This window comes from Parasteatoda tepidariorum, chromosome 9 (assembly GCF_043381705.1).
Source record: "Parasteatoda tepidariorum isolate YZ-2023 chromosome 9, CAS_Ptep_4.0, whole genome shotgun sequence".
Taxonomy (NCBI): domain Eukaryota; kingdom Metazoa; phylum Arthropoda; class Arachnida; order Araneae; family Theridiidae; genus Parasteatoda; species Parasteatoda tepidariorum.
This window is the reverse complement of record NC_092212.1, coordinates 26044338-26048868: the sequence shown is the minus strand read 5'-3', so window position 1 is coordinate 26048868 and position 4531 is coordinate 26044338. Positions and strand designations below refer to the sequence as shown.

At 28.8% G+C, this 4531-nt stretch overlaps 1 protein-coding gene across 3 annotated transcripts in view; it reads left to right on the top strand.

The window, feature by feature from the left end:
- Nucleotides 1-1385: 1385 nt before the first annotated feature.
- LOC107441589 (uncharacterized) overlaps nucleotides 1386-4531 on the top strand; it is a 21098-nt gene continuing 17952 nt past the window's right edge. Inside the window, exon 1 of one of the 3 annotated variants that reach the window (XM_016054912.3) lies at nucleotides 1386-1450. The gene's annotated coding sequence lies outside the window, so the exon portion shown is untranslated. The other 2 variants (XM_016054911.4, XM_016054913.4) reach the window with 2 other exon arrangements.

Here is a 4531-nt window from a genome sequence, read left to right as displayed (position 1 = left end):
TTAATCACTTAAATCTTTGAATTTTTTTTTTATCCTTAACTTGAAGGGAAGAAAGGTTTACATTCTATAAATATCTTATGCCTTACATTACTTGGTTTTATAAAATTCTTAATCATGAATGGCACACTTGTTCAAATTTATTAAAAAAAGTAAAGAATGTTATGGATTTTATAAAATCCTTAGGCACTAATTGTTGGTTAAAATGGCCATGACACTATACAAAAGAACACCATTTATAAATCTTCTAATACAAGAATTAAAATGCAAAAATATTAATGAACATTTTCTTTATACTATACCCTTCTAGGATTGTTCAACAAAATTTCTTAATCTTTCAAACTGTTATATTGGCTCTACCATCCACAGAGCAATCGATAGAACCTGAAATTAATGTTAAACACTTACAAAATATTTAAAACGATTATGAAAAACTGCTTCTACTACAGCAGTTTCGTGTCTTTATAAATATAGGAGAAAAAAAAACCCCAACATTATAAACATAATATCTAAAGACAATAGGGAGTTTATTAACAAATTAAAGAATATTATATTCTGAAAACATAAAATAAAAGGAATGAAATTATTTTGATTCATTAATAATTACAAATCGGAATTTGTGTTTGGCAGTTGAATGCACATTCGTGAAGTTTTTGGTATATATACAAAAGCTGAGAATTAAATGAACAGGGAGAAATATGGTTCCCATTGAAACGGGAGCTAAAAAGGTATAAACATTGAAAAGATTGTTAGAAAATCACATTCTTTCTTAACAAATTTAGCTATCCTATTTCAATTTGAAAAGCGTAACAGAAAATACATATATTCTCAAGAACCTTCTCATAATTTATTTAAGATATAACAACTAAAAAACAAAATTCTTTTTATTCATAGAAAACCCTTCTATTAAATAACCACTGAGATCTATTATCTAGAAGGATAACGGCACAGCCAATTTATGTGAAATTAGACAAGGTACTTACCAATATGTAGAACAGTCACACCAAATCTACTAAACTCTTTTATTTTCTCCATTGAACATTTAATTTTAAATCCTGGAAAGTTTTGAAGCTGCACATTGCGACCCAGAATTACATCAGGAAGATGGGGTTTCAAATAATTCAACTTTTAATCCTGGATTACTGAAGCCTTAACCACCTAAATGAAAAAAANTGAAGAATTAAGAACTAAAATTAATAAAATCAATATTTATCACTAGTGAATCTAACACGTGCTGCACTGAACTGCTACTCTACAATGAAGCCAAAGCACAAAGCAGCGCAAAAGCAAAGCACTGGCTGGCGACTAAAACAGCAAATAATGTAGCCACGAGAATTAAAATAGTAACCTTTTAATCGTTGCCAACATATAAAACAGACCTTCACTTCCCATTAATCTTAGGCGAAAATCTACAAAAATCGAGAGAGAAGACTCCATGAAAGCTGGAAGATAAGTAAGTTGTTCAAATTTTTTTAATCATTTGTGCTTTTGGCGGTTGTAACAAATAACAAATGTGGAATTATTGTGTTATTGTCAGAATTTATTTATATAACGTATTTTAATGTGTTCGAAGTAGAAGATTATAGGACCATTTAGTAGCGGTGTTTTCTGCTTTTCTTTAACTAAATGTATTTATGTTTTTTTTTTTTAAATATCGCTTTAGTAACATGCTCAGGTTCCAGTGGACTTAGATTTGTGGGAGAGGTCATATTTCCGTTTTGCCAAATTAAATTACAAAAGTAAGAAGTCACTCTTTTTCTTCTTTATTTAATAAATATAATTTAGTGTTCTTGATCATTATAAATGCTTAATTCATTACCCCTAGAAAAACTTCTTAAAAAGGATTTGATAAAATCAAATTTACCAATAGTTAATTAAATAGATTTGCTATGATCCTCCTGAAATAATTTTTATATTTACTTAATTTTTATGTTTAAAAACTTATTTATTATTTGAGCAGAAGTACATTTATTTGTCAAATTCGAAAAACTAAACTAAAAAGCTGTGTTCTTTGTAGAATAGAGAGGGAGATCTGTGGTAGAATCAGGGTTGGCAAGATTTTGCTGCAGGTAGTAATAACCGTTGTGGCAAAAGCAGATTTTCGCCAAGCAAAGTGGCAAAAACACATTTTTGATACTAAATTATTCTTAAAATTGAAATATATGCTATAAATATATATAATTAATAACAAATTAACAGAATTATTATTCCATAATTGAATCATAATGTATTAATATATCATTTTAGTAGTTTAAAACATTATTGATCGGAAAATTAGTGATTATTCTTTTTTTTCCAATGAAATGAACTTATTTTAAATTAATACCTATAACTATAATTTAAAGCATAAATGTCAATCATCATGTGTAGTTAATTTAAATATACAAGTATCATTGCAATTTTTTAAATTTGCACAAATTCAATACTTTATTCATCATCACAATACAGTTTGTGCTGTCTCAACATTGCATAACAGGACACTAGTTTTGAAGCATTATTTACAGTCAACCTATACCGAATTTTAGAATGTACAAATGAAAATTTTGAAAACACTCTTTCAATGGTAGCACTAGTAGAAGGACATGAGTGTAAATGAGACATTATTTCACAAAATTCTCTGGACATTTCATAAGAATTTTGCACACTCCGCCACCATTTACTAGCATCAATAGTGGCTATAACTTACTCAGAGATCGTGTTAGGGAATGGTTTTTCTTGTTATTCAAAATTCAAAGCATATGAAACAAATGATGGATTTATTCCTGCAAGAAATTCTCTGGTCTTCTCTTTCTGTACATTGCTGAGAAGCTGCCCTTTATATTAGGTGTAATAAATAAGCAAGGTAAAATTAATTGCAATAATCTTTTTTTTACTTGTATTTTGTAAGGCTGTAGATTGTCATCTTCTAACAATTTACGCCAAATATGGCAAGCATCTGCTATTGTTGTTGAATTGACCCGTAGAATCTTCAAGGCATTTGAAACTGGTTCTAGTTGTTTTGTAAGATCTTTTACTTATTGCCCTTATATTAATTATTAATATTTTAAAAATAATTTTCTCGTGTCATTTTATCAAAATTATTATTCCTTATGATTGATTTAAATTTGTTTGTAATAATATTTGATCAGCAATTTAAATAATTAAATTTTTACCAGGTTTTTGCCACTGTCCTGGCAAAAATTCTGGGTAGAATAATCGCCAGTCTTGGCAAATTACGGGCAGTGGCCTATGAGAAACTAAAAAAACATCACTGAATCTTCTACATGTTTTTTTTTTTTTTTAATTGCTAAACGGAAATATCCCCAAAAGTAGAATATTCTGGATATCATAAAATATGTACACTTTATGCTCACCTTCCTATATATTATTGGAAATACCGAAATAAATTTACTCTGAAGCTGATTCAAAATTTTGAAAAAGTGGCATCAGTTTTTTTTTTCTTTTTTATAAGAATTTTTTTATTAGACTGTATTTTTCAGTGGCAGCACTTTGTGCTTAAAAGATCATAATTTAAAATTTCTACATTTTTCTAGTTAAATTGGATAATTTGCAATTTTTCCTATTTTTACTTATAATAATTCAATATTTATTATTAAATATGATTTTCTGCGTTGAAATTTTTAACAGTAATTCTATAAAGATTGATGGGTTTGACATGAAAATGATTAAAGATAATTATCAGGCATCTGGCCAGGGTAAATTGACTAGCGTTAGTGGTACCTTCACTAATTCAACTTCAGGAAAAACGGCAGTTTCACAAAATACTTTTAATAAAGCAAGTTTTCATGCAAAACCCATTCTCGTTGCAATCTAGGGGAAAGAGCAACTTTTTTGCCAGGTGTCTTTTACGAAAAGGTAGCACATGTTTGGTCAGATACTACAAAGTTGTGAACCTAACCGGTCGCTCACGCCATATCAAAGCGAGCTCCTTTTTTTTTAGCTGAGTTTTTTAAAATCGCACAAGAAGGGTCTTCCTCTGTAAACTTTACAAAAAATCAAAATTCGAACATTATTATAAACATTCGAACCAGGGTTGGCCAGGTTTAGGACAGAATGGATTAATCCATGGTTTAAACCGTCCTGTCCAAGACCCCTTTACTCAAATTATGTCACAATTTTATCTGAACAATATTTAAGAGGTAAAATAACATAGAACTAATAACATATTGATAATTAAATATACTAGAGAATATTCGTTTTTTGATAATTAAATATACTAGAGAATATTTGTTTTTTTTGATAATTAAATATACTAGAGATTATTTGTTTTTAAAAGTATAATGTTTTATTAATATTAGTACTAAAATTAATAAAATCAATGTTTATCACTAGTGAATCTAACACGTGCTGCACTGAACTGCTACTCTACAATGAAGCCAAAGCACAAAGCAGTGCAAAAGCAAAGCACTGGCTGGCGACTAAAACAGCAAATAATGTAGCCACGAGAATTAAAATAGTAACCTTTTAATCGTTGCCAACATATAAAACAGACCTTCACTTCCTATTAATCTTAGGCGAAAATCTACAAAAATCC